This window comes from Erinaceus europaeus, chromosome 3 (assembly GCF_950295315.1).
Source record: "Erinaceus europaeus chromosome 3, mEriEur2.1, whole genome shotgun sequence".
NCBI lineage: Eukaryota > Metazoa > Chordata > Mammalia > Eulipotyphla > Erinaceidae > Erinaceus > Erinaceus europaeus.
In genome coordinates this window covers 3933929-3950351 of record NC_080164.1, presented here as the reverse complement: position 1 = coordinate 3950351, position 16423 = coordinate 3933929, and positions in this window count along the sequence as shown.

The window sequence follows — 16423 nt, the reverse complement described above, 5'->3', positions numbered from 1 at the left end:
GAAATTGACAAGTGAGGCCATTTCCTGGTCAAATAGAAAATGAGTATGTTGACATTACCTTCTGGCAGTAGTAAGATCAGAGAGAAATAAAGAACCACCCCCCCCCCTTTTTTTTTTTTTTTTTTTGCTTCCTGGGTTATTGCTAGGCTTCGGTGCCTGCACTATGAATCCACTGCTCCTGGAGGCCACCCATTCCCATTTTGTTGCCCTTGTTGTTGTTATTGTTATCATTGATGTTGTTGTTGCTGGATAGGATAGAGAGAAATCAAGAGAGGAGGGGAAGACAGAGAGGGAGAGAGGGAGAGAGACACCTGCAGACCTGCTTCACCCCTTTTGAAGTGACTTCCTCCTGCAGGTGGGGAGCCGGGGGGTTGATGGGGTCCTTAGCTGCTCCGTGCACTTAATCCACTGCGCTACCGCCTGGCCCCCAAACACATTTTTTAACTGACAGATTACCCAGGTTGGCTCTCATATCAATGAGACAGGGGTCAGTTAGTTGCTCAGTTCTTTCAGATCATATGTATCACTCTGAAGGTTTTTATTCAAGATTTAGACCTATTTTACTAATATACTTACACTGTGGAGTGTTTTTCTAGAGCTTCCTAACAGGACAGAAGAGAAGAATCACTGTTTGAGTCCCCCTCACTGACCTCTCTCTGTCTGTCTGTTTGGTAGAGTTCCCTTGATGAACTGTGCTACCACTGAATTATATCTTGTGAAAGGATATAGGGAGAAGGACTTGGCAGACTTGGCATTGTATTTAAGTCCAGGACAAATAGGAGGGAATCTGAAACTATAATGTTGGGTCTAAAAGGAGAATATCTTTATGGCAAGCAGGGAAAGTACTCCAGTGCTGAGAGCAGTGATAACACCAAATCAAAAGGACACAGTGATGGAGTTAGGATCAGCTGGGATCAGAGTGAAGTCAGCTGACAGCCAGGATCAAAAGGAAATTAAAATTCCTTTTCATGCTGTGAAAGTAAGCAGGTCCCTTGAACGTTGCCTGCTTTCTTCCTGGGAACAAACTGACTGACTCTAGATGGAAACTTTAATGACTCAAAAGAATGTCACCTTCTAGACCTCAGACAAGCTCCTCACATAACTGGCCAGGCCACTTGTGCTCACATGACCCTGTTCTCAGAAGTGTCTATTAGACTGTGCTCAGACTCCATCCTTTCAGACTGGCTGTCATCTCAGTGAGTAACACACTGACCAGCGTTGTGTTGTATCTTTCTTTCATGTTTTTCTTCTTATAAGTTCCTGAAAAGTTTTGTTGTTGTTGTTCACACATGCATGATTATTGATCCCTGGCCAACCTTTATCATTCAGGTAGAGCAAGAAGGGAAGGAGATATATCATAATATATAATAATATTGGAACTTTTTCCTATTTGTGTCGCACTCCTGGTTGATGCCAGGGTTATATATATATAGTCTCCAGAATTCTTGCTAGGGCTCGGTGCTGGCACTACAAATTCACTACGCCTGGCAGCCACTTTTTCCATTTTATTGGATGGAATAGAGAGAAATTGAGAAAAGAGAGAGAAAGAAATGGAGAAGAGAGAGGAAGAGAGACAACTGCAGATCTGTTTTGCTGCTTGTGAAGCTTCCCCCTGCAAGTGAGGAGTAGGGGCTCAAACCCATTTCCTGGCACAGGTTGTGCTTAGTACTATATGTACTTAACTGGGTGTTTGAGCAGCCTGGATGCCAGTGAATACTTTTTTGAATAGTCTTTTCTTTACAAGTACAGCGAGGAGTAAGAAGAAAATTTCTTTAACATAGTGATGTGCATTACCTATAATTATTAGAAATTTCCATGTATATGTATTCAAAGCATATCATAAATAAAATATGGCTTTTGTCAGAGCATGGTGACATTGTTAACTATTGAACAACTTTAATGGTTTCAGGCTGGAAAGATATTAGTTTATTGCCTGACTTTATTGGATTTAACATTTTAAAAATTCTCTTGGTTACTTCTGCATCTTCACAATCTGACATTCTCTACCTCAGATTCTTCCCCAGTGTTGTATCCATCTCAATTTCCACATCTACTGGAATAGGAAAGACATATTCAATTGCTTGTATATGTTGCTTGTCTACTGTGACTTTGAGGGTAGAGAACCTTAGCCAGTTGCCAGGGCTCTGAGATTCCATGTGTGTCAGGGCAGAGTGAATAACCCATCAACACACTGTTGATTAGCAGAGGTCAGGTGGACATAAACAGGACACCCTGAACTGTGAGAGTGACAAGTATGTGTCCCTACCTCAAGCTTTCTGGACTATTTTTGGTAAAATTATGCATTACATCAAAAAGCAATGAAAAAGCTTAAATATTTCTTTTTAAAGTGAAACAGACATCAGGAGTCAATGTCAAGGCATGAATACAGGTTGTTGCACATTGCATAGGAAGATCAGAATACATTTCTAAGGGAGAAAACATATCAGATGATAGTTTAGATGCTGAAAAATATGTCACTGTCTAAATGTCATTATTATTTCAGGTACATTATTTTGATGTCATAAGATACTGAGTTTATTCTAGTTATCTCATGTACAATCCCCAGACTCATAGGGCAGAAGCCAGACATCAGAGTTATGGGTGATTTGCATGTGTATGATACTCACTAGCCCATGGTCCAGAAAACTCTCTGACATATCCAGACTTCTCTAGAGCAGGATATTGTAGTAAGGGTAACAGCCCGGAAAACAGGCTTCCTGGTGTTACTAGATAAAAGAACGTACTTGGAATCAAACATATATTTCACAAACAGAGATAAAGGCAACAATCAGTAGGATTTCTAATAACAATACACCAAGCCTAGTCTAAGTTCTACTTTGTGTTTTTTCTTCTGTGCTTATTTTTCAACTTCTGTCCATGAATGATATCATCCCATTTTCATCATTCACTTTCTGATTTATCTCACTTAACATGATTCTTTCAAGCTCAATTCAAGATAAAGTGAAGAAGGTAGATTCATCATTCTTTGTAGCTGAGTAGTATTCCATTGTGTGTATATAGACCACAACTTTCTCAGACATTCATTTCTTGTTGGACTTCTAGGTTGCGTCCAGACTTTGGCATTTGCAAATTGTGCTGCAACAAACTTAAGTATATACACAGATTTTTTTTTTTTTGGATGTTTGTGTTTGATTCCTTATGATATATCCCCAGGAGAGAAATTGCCAGGTCATAGGATAGGACTATTTCTAGCCTTCTGAGAGTTCTCCAGATTGCTCTCCACAGGGGTTGGACCAATTTACATTCCCACCAGAAGAGCAGGAAGGAGGGTTCCTTTGTCCCCACATCCTCTCCAGTGTTTTTTGTTACTGTCTTTTCTGAGGTATGCTATTCTCACAGGAATGAAGTGGTATCAATATTTTGCTAGTGACATTTTTGTTTTTGCTACAATAGAGAAAACTAGAAATCTTAGAGGACACACTAGTATTCTGTTCCACTATGCCAGCCACAGGACTCATGTTCTTTATTTCCTAAATTATGGGACATATAAAGATTACTCAAACTTATTTCAGTGAGGTAATTATTAGAAATCTAAATAACTGAAGCATGGGGACAGAGAACCAACCATGCTATTACTAGGCTAGGAATACCAATCCCACCTCTGACTTATTTGAAGAAGAAGAGAAATAGAAATTGACTCAGCCCATCACTTCTACCTAATAGTGTTGGAGAATGGGCCCACTGTCCCAGAAAGTCCAGGCCATTGTTTCCATGAGGTCTGAGTGGGTTGAACCCCAACTCTCCCTTCAGGTCAACACAAGGGCAGGTTCCCTTGGTCTCTGGAGTTTATGATGGCTGGACCCCTGGACACGGGTGTCTTTCTTTTTTTTTAAAAAAATATTTATTTAGTTTATTTTTTTGAGAGAGATGCAGACACACACACACACACACACACAGAAACACCAGAGCACTGCTCAGCTCTGGTTTATGGTGGTGTAGGGGATTGAACCTGGAAATTAAGAGCCTCAGGCATGTGAGTCTGTTTACATAACCATTATGCTGTCTCTACTGCCCAATGGACACCTTTATATGCAAGCCACCTCCCCCCTTTCTTCTTTAGTTAAAATCCATGGATTACTGTGTTAACCTTAAAACTGCCAGCAAACATCCTGACTGCTCATCTGTCTCCCTTTTTTTTCCTCTCCCCTGCTTCTCCAAAGTGCCTGCAATTTACCTCCAGAAAAATGTACATGTAAAGCTTATGGTCAAACAGTCTGTTGGTCAAAATTTGACTATGCATTGTGTTGTTCTGTGTTTGGGTTAATGGATACCTCAAAGCTTCCCCTCAAGTCATGGCCTGTATCTACCTGTTTTTTCTTTCAATAAATGAAGTGTCCCACTGAGGCTTTCCCAGAGCTGACTTCCCTATCTCTCTGCACAATTTGACCTCGGCACCCAGAGCTCCCAGGACTCCCAGGTGGCAGCTCTGACTCTCTCCTCAGCTGGCCCAGGGGGAGGGGAACCCAGAGCAATCCCACATAATAAGACATTCAGTGAGTTGGTAACTACTGGGAGATGCCTTAGATATGGCATTTTCAGGGATATAGGTGCTCAGTGAGCCTTCTTGTGGCTATTCTACTCTTCCATCTGACTGCTATTGAGTAATATCCTTTTATAAGAAACTTGTAACACTTAAATGTTCCTCTGAGGTTTGTGAGTCATTCTAGCAAATTAATCAAATGTAGGAGGAACTCATGGAAACTTCTGACTGATAGCCAGTTGATCAGAAGTACAAGTGACAACTGCAAGGATTTGCAGTTGGTGGTGGTGTCTAAATTATGCAGTGAGGAGGCAGACAGAAAAAGAAGGCAGTAATCCTGTAGGACTGAACCCTTACCAGGTAAAACTAATGCCACGTCTGGGTAAATAGTATCAGAACTGAGTTAATGACTTTGTAGCATAGGGAGACACACATCAGAGTTACCCAGAGGGAAAGAAAAGAAAACTGTTCAGCCTAGGCTGTTCAGGAAAATCTTTAGAAAAATTAGACTTGTTCTTAGTTTTCTAAGACAGGAATCATCCAGATGAAAGGGTAGCATGGGAATAGCCACTATCTATAGAAAAAGATTAGTTCAAAGATGTAGAAATATAGAAACATTTGAAGTTCATAGGAAGGCAAGACTGTGATTTAGCACCATGGGTGATGACATTATTTTCTGTCTTTATCTTTGGTTGGAGGATTAATGGATTATAGTACAATTGTTGACAGTGAGAGAAATTTATTCCACCTTTTTTCTTTTGTTAGGGGGAATTAATGGTTTACAGCACAGTTATTGACACAGGGTAAAATTATCATTTCTCATCATGCCAGGTGTCTGCATAACACTTTACCCCCACCTGAGGTCCTTTTCCTTCATCATGAACTAGAATCTCAAAGTCCTTTCCTCCTCCCCCAAAGTCCTTTGCTTTGGTGCAAGACAACAAACCCAGTCAAAGTTCTACTTTTTAATTCCCCTATCTGTTCTTGTTTCTTAAGTTTTGTCTACAACAGAAGTCACTCTGCATTCACCCCTCTCTTTCTGGCCTATCTCATTTAATATGGTTCCTTCAAGGTCCTTCCAAGATGAGGAGAAGAAGATGACTTCATCATGCTTAATTGCTGAGTAGTATTCTATTGTGTATATAAACCACATCTTTTTCAGCCACTCATCTGTTGTTGGAAATGTAGCACCCCAAGAATCCTTATGGACTTGCATTACATCTTCATAGCCCATAGTTTATAGAAGTTGGACAGTTGAATCACCTTATATTACTCATATAAGGCTTGCCATATCTCTTTAAAGATGTCTGAAATTCAGTTTCTAGAGGGAATTTACTACATGCTGAAGATTCAGTTTTGTGTTTGATTTATACTGTATCAGACATGGTGAGAAAAGTGAAAATAACATAATAATTGGAACCAGAAGATGTGACACATGAGAACCAATTTTTTTTTTTTTATCTTTTATAGCCCTCCTCTGTGATTCTGGCTTGCCCACTGAACAGCTTTGAGGTTCAGTTCTGGAAACGTTTGATAAATTATATTAATTATTTTTGTAGGATTATTGAGAAAAGTGAAACATGATGGGTACAAATCAAGTTTTGAAAGATTAGCATGATGTGCTAATCATGATTGCTATAATTGCATATCACACAGAGATGCAGCTTACCCTGTATAGAGTAGTTTAGGATCAATCTGAGTTTCTGGAAGAGAAATATTTGAAGGAAGTGAGAGATAACTCATTGGACACAAAATCAGAGGTGATTTTAAGGGAGTTCATGGATTCATGGTGCTGGTGAACAGAGTTGAATGGCTTTGCGAGATGCCCAGACAAACAGATGGAGCTGAATTACGTGGGGAGGGTGAGAGGAGGTGTGTGTGGGGAGGTGGTGACAGATTACTGGGACCAGTACATGTGGACCACTTGAATGGGAAGTGCAGTGGGTGGAGAGAACTGAATGGATCATCAGCCATGGATGAGCAGAACAGGAAGTAATCCTCATGCCTCTGAAACCTCTTCTATTCACACTGCAGGCAAGAGAATTGGCTTCCTGAGAAGTTTGTTCCTGGTTAAATTCATAGCCAGTAATAGAACTGAGATGCCAACCAGAGAATCCTAGCTTTCACTTGCATTCCTGTAGCATTTCTTAACATTCTTCGAAGGGAAAAATTGTCTCTATTCAACTCTAGTCATAATAATTTCAGAGACTAGATTTAATGTTGAATATACTTATGAACGTGAAACTGATTCTATTTTTTTCATTGTTTCAACACTCTAACATTTACCAGGAATCATTGTCTCCATTTCTGTCAAATAGTTGATTCACTTATTCATCTACTCATTGATTCAAACATGTTTACTAGGGTCTCCCAGATGACAGGTAGCACATGAAGCAGTGGAAATTCAGAGATGATGATGGCTTGTCCTTAGCTCTTGAAACTTACTTTGTCATGTGAATTCAGGTATTGTGCAATACAATACAGTCAGTGTGCACAAGTAGAAGGTGTGGCTTTGAAAATGGGAGAAAGAAAATCTCAGAATTACTGATCCTTTAGCAGAACATCAAGGGAAAGGTAGGTTTTTGACAGTGTGGTGGTAAAGGCAGGTGAAGACTAAATAAATACTCCAGGTAAGAGATGTGAAGAAGCATTCTCAAGGGAAAGACAGAGAAACACACTTCCTACCAACATTTGAGAATCCACTGATGACATTGCAAGGGACAGCACTGATGTGATGTACAGGGCAATGGTCTCAAGTCCTAATCAAGGAACAAGGGACTTCATGCATAGGATGAGTAACACACATTTTTAAATCCATGCAAGGAAACAAATCTCTTATGGTTTCACAAGGAGGCTAACTATTGAGCAGTCATGTCTTCTTTACAAAACTTTGCCAGAGGAGATTCCAGGCAGCAGAGGAGGAGTTCTAGTTCTCTGCCTACTTGTACAACTTTGGCAGCTACAATGGCTCCATGCCTGCAGTGTCATAACAATGGCATGATTTCTATAAAATTGAAATGATCTTCATTGAACTATGGGGACACAGAGATAAATGTGATGTGAATAAAGAGCTGGTGGGGGGCAGATAGACATGTGGACACACACACACACACACACACACACACACACACACACACACACACCAGAGTGGAGTGTGTGCTAGGAGGCTAAGAAGGAAGCCAGACAGGGGGTGATTCTGCTGAGTCTAGCTTTCCCAAGTTCCATCCTGAAGACTGAGTCAGAGTTTTAAAGGGAGGGGACTCCCCCATCAAGGAGAAGTGAACATGCTTGGGACTTCAAATTAGCTTGTTATTTTCAGACTGTTTTTGGGAGAGCCATGAAAAGAGCAAATGAAGTGAAGAGATACCAGTATCAGGAAACCTGTCAAGCCTAAAGGGGTTTATATCTGATCTCATGGGACTGATCAAACCAGTAGGAAAAAGTTAATTACCTCCAGGATTACTGCTGGGGCCTTGTGTCTACACTACAAATCCACTGCTTCCAGTAGCCACTTATCCTTCTCTTCTCTTCTCTTCTCTTCTCTTCTCTTCTCTTCTCTTCTCTTCTCTTCTCTTCTCTTCTTCTCTTCTCTTCCTTTCTTCCATTCTTTTTCTTTGCTCTTCTTTTCTTTTTATTGGATAGGACAGAGAGAAATTGAGAGATAAAGGGGTGGTAGAGAGGGAAGGAGAGAGACACCTGTAGCCCTGCTTTACTACTTATGAAGTCTCTTCCCTGCAAGTGGAGCAGGGTTTGAACCCAAGTCCTTGTGTATAGTAATGTGTTCAGTAAACCAGGTGCATCACCAACTGGCTCCAATAAATCCAATATTTAATCAAATAATAATCAAAATATATTTCAGCTTTAGAAAAAATTATTCTGGCTACAATTCAGAGAAGTATATAGAGGGTGAGTTTGATGAAATGGAGATCAGTTTTCCAACTATTTCAAGGACTCTGGCAGGAGATGAGAATGGACTGAAATAAGACATAAAGGAGACAGAATTTAATAACAAATCATGGGACAGGCAGGAGTGTGTGAGAAAAATTTACTGTGTCTAACAGATTTCTAGTTTAACTGTCCAAGTAGATATTCATGCAGATAATATTAGTAATGCAGACAGAGGTGCTAGTGGTGATGGTGGTGGTGGTGGTGTGTGTATATGCCTGTTGATCAACTGTTTTTTTCCCCCTGTTGTCACTGAATCATCACTGCTCTGGGCTAAATTTTGTGTATGTACAGGTAGAGAGACACCCACCAAAGTCAACAATAAAAAGACAAACAACCCAGTTGAAAAATGTTGGGAAGATATGGGCAGAGTCTTCTCCAAAGACGAGATCTAATGAGTCAATAGACAGATGAAAAACTGCTCAAAGTCACTGATGATCAGAGAAATGCACATAAATACAACAACAAGATGCCACTTTACACCTGTGAGAATGTCACACAGTAGAAAAGATAGAAACACCAACTATTGGAGAGGCTGTGGGGAAAGGGACTTTCCTACATTGCTAGTAGGAATGTAAGTTAGTCCAACCCCTGTGGAAAACATTCTGGAGACTCATCAGAACTCTAGAAATGAATTGATCTTATTACCCAGCAACACCTTTCTTAGGGATTTATCCATCAAAAACAAAAATACTTATCTGAAAATATCTATGTACACCTATGTTCATAGAAGCACAGTCTGTAATACCCTAAACTTGGAAGCAACCTGGTGACAGATGAGTGACTCAGGAAGTTGTGGTACATGTACGCCATGAGTATTGTGCAGTTGTTAAAAATGATGAAGTCATCTCCTTTGCAATATCATGGTCAAAACTTAAATGCATCATGTTGAGTGAGACAAGTCATAAGGAGAAAAACCAGTACCAAATTTTCTTGCTTAAAGGTTGAAATTAAGAACAATAACAATGTGGGAAAACAAAAGGTTAAACATGGACTGACTGTAGCATATTTTACCAACACCAAGGACTATAGGGAAGGAGGGAGAGGGACAAGATGAAGGAATGTTAGGGTCCTCTTGTGTCTCCTAGATACCAATCAAGGGGAGATGAGAGGTTGTGCCTCTGTCTTAAATATTATACTGTAAACCATTAACCCCCAATAATAATAATAATAAAAGAAGTAGAAAGATAGCAAAAGAGGAAGTTATTACAGAACCACAGCATCCCCTAGAATGTTGGGGGCCACTCTTCAGTCAAGGCCATGCGAAAAGCAAAACATATGCACTATGAGAATGAATCATCTTTTTGGTCAGAATAGCTTTCTGGGTGTGAGGTGTCTGTGGATTCTCCAGATGATTATGTTATTGTAAAAAGTCTTATTATAAAAAAGTCTTATTATACAGACTGGAGAGTATCTGAAGCCAAAAGGCAACATCTGGGCTTGAGATAAAGATCTGAGTGTCATCATCCATAAGAAATAGTTGAAAGTGGAGAGAATGGATGAGCTTGCCAAGAACAAATAATAAGAGAAAGAGTAGACTGAGTTCAGGATTAAGTGACTTCTCTAGAGGAAATCATAAATGTTATTCTTTGTTGGCACAGACTTCAGATGTTTTCCCAATGGGCATATTTTGGATGACAACATAGTATAAGTGCCAGGAGCTAAATTTTTATTTATTTATTTATTTATTATTGGATAGAGACATCCAGAAATTGAGAGGAGATAAGGAGACAGAGAGGGAGAGACAAAACAACAACTGCAGCCCTGCTTCACCACTCTGGGAAGCTTTCTCTCTGTAGGTGAGGACCAGGGGCTTGAACCTACATCCTTGTACACTGTAATGTGAGCCCTTAACCAGGTGAGCTACTGCCTGGCTCTGCTAGATTCACTCTTAAAGGAATAAAAATAAAAATAAAATTCTTCCCAAAGCAAGACATTATTTTGGCTCCCACTCTGGGACTGTGTATGATCAGCATCCAATAACTCTTGGTAATTTGGATCCCATTTGGGACAGTATTTTCATGTAAGCATTTTGAGTGGAATAGTTCTAGGCCAGAGAAGTTGATGTGTATACACACTAAGTTTACTCTTAGTTACCTGTTGTGAGCTGAAGTGTGGGGAAAGGGCCCACTGTCTGGGAAGTCCAAGCTATTGTTTGCATGAGAGTCTGAGCAGGTTGAACCCAAGTTCCCTCAGTTTCTGGGGTGGGAAGGGCATTAGGCAGATCCCTCCTGACCTTTTAAACTTATAATGGATGGGCTTCTCTGGACTGGGCACCTTCCAATACATGCTACCCCTTCCCTTTTAAACAAGGCCATAAGTTACTGTGTATGGCAAACATGAAACCCACCACAAATATCCTGGATTTGTTTAACTGCCCCCCTTTACCCCTGCCTAGAGATGCTTGTAATCCACCCTTAGAGAAAAAGTCCTACCTAGGCATTGTGAGCTTATGACAGGATCCTGTATGGTAACTTCCAGCTAAGATCAACTACATGACAGATCAAGCTTTAACTCGGCATTGTGTGTATGGCTTGATGATTACCTCAACCTTCTCTCTGAACTTTGGGTATATATATATATCTGCTTGTACCCTCCAATAAACGAGTCATCCAAGAGGTTTCTCCCGGAGCTGGTTGTGTGCTTCTTTCCTCCCCACACATCACTCTCATCACCAGGGTTCCCCTAGGGCCCCTGGGGGCTTCCTAGATCTCCTCCACCAGTGGCCAGGGAGGCCGAGAGTGCCAAGATAACCCACACTGAAGGAGCTTGACAATGTGATGTCCAGCTTCTAGACTTTATTCCATGTAAGGCACATGGGTATTATACCTTCTGAAAAAGAAATAAGTGGAGCTTGAATGATTTGGTGTGTGTGTGTGTGTGTGTGTGTGTGTGTGTGTGTGTGTGTGTGTGTGTGTCTGTGTCTGTGTGTGTGTGTGTTGGTATGAGGGGGTAGGATGCATGGATTTGGTGAGCCATGTCCCTAGTGAGAAGCATGTTCTAGCTCTTAGAGGGCCAGGGAGCTAATGCAAGGAGAGAGATACCCTGCTTCATCCTCCGTGAACTTCCTCCCCTTGCTGCTGCTCATGGTGTTCTCATGTGTTCCTGGAATCAAACCAAGATCTCCAAAGCACGTTAAGGGATGTGCTTGAGCTCTGTGTCACCTCCTTTGGATTTCTTGACTTTGAACTCTAGTCTCAAGACCTCTGAGAAGATCCTTCTGTTGTTTGTCACCCAATGTTTGCATTTGATTATATTTCCCTAGCAAGCCAGTAAGGTTGCAGCAGCTTACCTACGACATGGCATCAGATCATGTCAGTTATATTTTTATGAACCTCTCTCTTATCCATCCTCATCCTGAAATTTGTCATTTTAATTTCTGTGTCACCACACTAAGCCATATTACTGTTTTCCACTTCCTCTCATCTCTCCCATCTCTGACCTCATGCCTCTATCTTTTGGATTACTTGTCTATTTAAAAAAAAAGAATTCATTTATTTATTCATGAGAAAGATAGCAGAGAAATAACCAGCCATCGCTCTGGCACATGTGCTGCTGGGAATCAAACTCAGGACCTCATGCTTGAGAGTCCAGTGCCTTAGCTACTGCGCCACCTCCCAGACCACGGATTACTTGTCTTTGACATACTGTACTGAGCAAATATTTTGTAGGTGGAGGAACTTATATGCCGGTCTAGCTTTGTAGGCAGGAGAGAGATGACCAGGGACTCGTGGCTGAATGGGATGCAGTTCAATCTTTATTGCTGGGCTAGCTTCACAGGAGAGACTCTGGGACTCTTGGAGCCATAAGGAAATCCCAAGTGTGTTTAATAAGAAGAACACCTGTATTTATACTCGCCAATTAGGGTGGGAACAGGATGTGATGTAGAGAGGGTGGAGCAAAAAGAGAGTGGTAGAAATCAAGTTGTGTCTAGGAGAGGGGGCAGAGCAAAAAGGGAGTATGAACCAATGGGGATTAAACCAATGCCCTGCAGGCAAGGCGGTTCTAGTGGTTATGTAAATAGACCACAGAGTTAAGCAGGGGGAAGCTGGCATACTGTCCAACATCTCCCCATTTCTTTTTAACTAGTGACCATAGTATCAGAAGTGCAGGGCACTTTGTGAGGCAGGGAGACTGATAGGACGAGGCACACCTTTAGGGTTTTACTGTCCCTTCTTGCTCAACCTCTTGGTAAAGAGAGAGACTAACAGGATTGACACACCCCTTAGGCTCAAACCCTTCCTAGCTGAACCACATTCTCACAATTTCCCAACATCTCCCTCTTACTTAATGGCCATATATAAATGGGTCAATGTCTATAAAAGGCTCCATCTCTGTCAGGGGAATAGCAGTGTAGGGGTGAACAGAAACCTGTTGGGAAGAAACCTGAATGATAGCTTGTAAGCATTTTCAAAAAGAACTGGCACAAGACAGGGAGGGATAAGTAAGAGTAGCAAGGGACAGAGTGAGACTGAAGAGAGGCCTGGTAGGCGGAGAGGAGGGATGCCTGATGGGTAGAGGAGTGGGGGCCTGGTAAGCCTGATGATCTGGCATTGCAAAGTCCCAAGACAGCTTGCCGGAAAGGTCCATGAGAAGCTACAGTCAGTCCTCGAGAAGTCCAACAGTGTAAAGGAAGTGTCCAAAGGTTTACCAGCAAGTCTGATAGAAGTGTCAGTATAATGTCAACGACCAGGAAAAAAATGCTGCACGTCTATCTCGATGGGGGAGGACAGCCACTGGAACTTTTCTGGAACTGGGATACTTATGCAGGTCCTTGCAGCTTGGCACCATGTGTACTTAACCTGCTTTACTACCCCCAACTCCCCTTAATTTAATTTCTAGAGAAACTGAGGCACAGAGGAGTTTCAGCTTGCCCAATATCATGTAGCTAGTGAATGGCAGAGTTGACACTCAAGGCTGGGTTCATTTGGTTTGGAAATATCAACACAGGTGCATTCCTTTGCCTCTAGGGAGGGGGCATTTTTTTTAAGCTTCAAAGCTGTGTGCCACCTTCTAAACTAGGTAGGTGTCGAGCCCTGATCATGAAAGAATATCTTTATATGTGCATGTTATTCTGAAATGATGCCCCAAGGGGATAATAAACATAGCAGCTTAGCACCCACATGACTGAGGTCTGACATATCAAATGGAGAAGCAGGGGAGCCTGTGGTCTTTACTGTGCTTCTGCCCTTATGGGCTTGCACAGGCACACACACACACAGACACACACAGACACAAACACACACACACACACACACACATTCATACACACACACACACACACGCCATTTCAAGAACAGTCTTCAAGGTTGTGGAAAATTACATTGTGTTTAGAAGTACCTAGAGAAAACAAGTTTGGACATTTATGGAAAGAATGCTACAAGGAAAGCTCCAGGGAAATTAGGTTCCATAATAAATAGAAGTTACCTGGAGATAATTGCTAACTTTGTAATAATTTTCAAGCTCAGTGAAAAACTCAGAAATATAAAGGAGTATGCTATTATTGAGACACTCCAACAGTTCTGCTCAAAGCCAGTAAAGAAAGAAACTTGTCAACAACCTATGAACTATTTACAAATATGGGCCTTAGAGACACTCCTTGGATCTGATTAAAGAGAAGGGTTATGTCATGTAAGTCATTTCTATGTGGTAGTGTGGCTGTTTTTTTTAATAGCAAAAACTCAAAAGATATCAGGAGACTACAAAGAAAACAAAAGCAAATGCAATGCAGAATTTCACAAAATAAATGAACTGAGTAGAACATGTACCCCAAGGGATGTCTGACAACTAACTGAAAATGAAATGAAACGGGCTTCATAAGGAAAAACTGCTTCAGCAATGCAATAGGCTATTCAGCACCAGCATATGTGGACAGACCCTCTGAGATGAGCCTATGTTATTTAGGAGATGTTGTCTAGAACAGTTCAGTCCTTTCTTCTAACCTGTTTTTAAAAAAATTAGTTTATAAATTTACTGGGTAAAGACAGAGAGAAGTTGAGAGGGGAAGAAGAGATAAAGAGAGACAGAGACACTTCTGCAGCACTGCCCACCACTGTCAAAGCTTCCCCTGCAGGTGTGGGCACAGGATTTGAACCTGGGTTTTTTGTGGATTGCAACATGTGTGCTCAATCAGATGCATCACCACCTGGTCCCCACTTCTGTTTTTATTCCCATTAGATTATATAATTTTGTATATTTCAGTAATCAGATGAAAGTTCTTTTTTATTTCTTTATTGGAGAATTAATGTTTTACATTCGTCAGTAAATACAACAATTTGTACATGCATGACATTACCCAGTTTTCCATATAACATTAAAACCCCCACTTGGTCCTCTGTCATCCTTTTAGGACCAGTATTCTCCCCCCAACCCACCCCAGGGTCTTTTACTTTGGTGCAATATGCCAATTCCAGTTCAGGTTCTACTTGTGTTTTCTAGTCTGATCTTGTTTTTCAACTTCTGCCTGAGAGTGAGATCATCCCATATTAATCCTTCTGTTTCTGATTTATTTCACTTACCATGATTTCTTAAAGCTCCATCCAAGATTGGCTGAAAACAGTGAAGTCACCATTTTTTATAGCTGAGTAGTTTTCCATTGTGTATATAGATCACAACTTGCTCAGTCACTCATCTGTTGTTGGACACCTGGGTTGCTTCCAGGTTTTGGCTATTACAAATTGTGCTGCTAAGAACATATGTGTACACAAATATTTTTGGATGGGTGTGTTGGGTTCTTTAGGATCTATCCCCAGGAGAGGAATTGCAGAATCATAGGGTAGGTCCACTTCTAGACTTGTGAGAGTTCTCCAGACTGTTCTCCACAGAGGCTGGACCAGTTGACATTCCCAGCAGCAGTGAAGGGGGGTTCCTTTGACCCCACAACCTCTTCAGCATTTGCTGCTGTTACCTTTTCTGATGTCTGACATTCTCACAGGAATGAAGTGGTACCTCATTGTTGTCTTTATTTGCATTTCTCTGACAATCAAAGACTTGGAGCATTTTTTTTTTCATGTGTTTCTCGGCCTTTTGTATCTCTTCTGTGGTGAATATTCTGTCCATGTCCTCACATGTTTTTTTTTTTTCTGTAAGACATAATACAACTTTCTTATGATTAGAAGACACAAGATAGAGCTTCAGGTCTGCTCTTCTGGGTGGAGCCTTTTATTCAGTGAAATCATCAACTATTTTCAGAAAAGCATAACATTAATTGTGCATGAAAGGCTAATTGTTTTCGTATGAGTACTCAAACAGGAAACAATAGTATTGCTTCCTCACTTGACCTAAACTGGAAAGTATGCTTAAACACTGTAGGAGAAAGTGCCAGTGAAGTTACGGTTCATAAGCCATTCAGAATACTGCCCAGAGTAAACACTGCAGAAAAAAAAAATGGAGCTGTCATGTAACATCTCACAGTTGATTATTTGCATAATTGCAGTTTCTGGAGTATAGGAAAGCAGGTGAATATATATTGTGAAAGAAAAAAGTGTCTTGCTCTGATACTCCACAGTGAAACATAGTAATAGAAGTTGCTGCTCAAATTAGTTGAAAACCAGTGTTAAAGAGAAGGTTTAACGATAGTACTTGGGTGTATTTTATTGGGTTATTGGAAAAGTTATTTTGTATTTTTCTATGCAAAAATGCTTCATGACCTTTCAAAAAACCCCAACTCTTTTTTTTTTAATTTTATTTTATTTTGTAATTTTTATTTATCTTCCCTTTTTGTTGCCCTTGTTGTCTTTTTATTGTTGTTGTAGTTATTGTTGTTGTAGTTGATGTCGTCGTTATTGGATAGGAGAGAGAGAAATGGAGAGAGGAGGGGAAGACAGAGAGGAGGAGAGAAAGACAGACACCTGCAGATCTGCTTCACCGCCTGTGAAGCAACTCCCCTGCAGGTGGGGAGCCGGGGGCTCGAACCGGGATCCTCATGCCGGTCCTTGCACTTAGCGCCACCTGCACTTAACCCGCTGTGCTACAGCC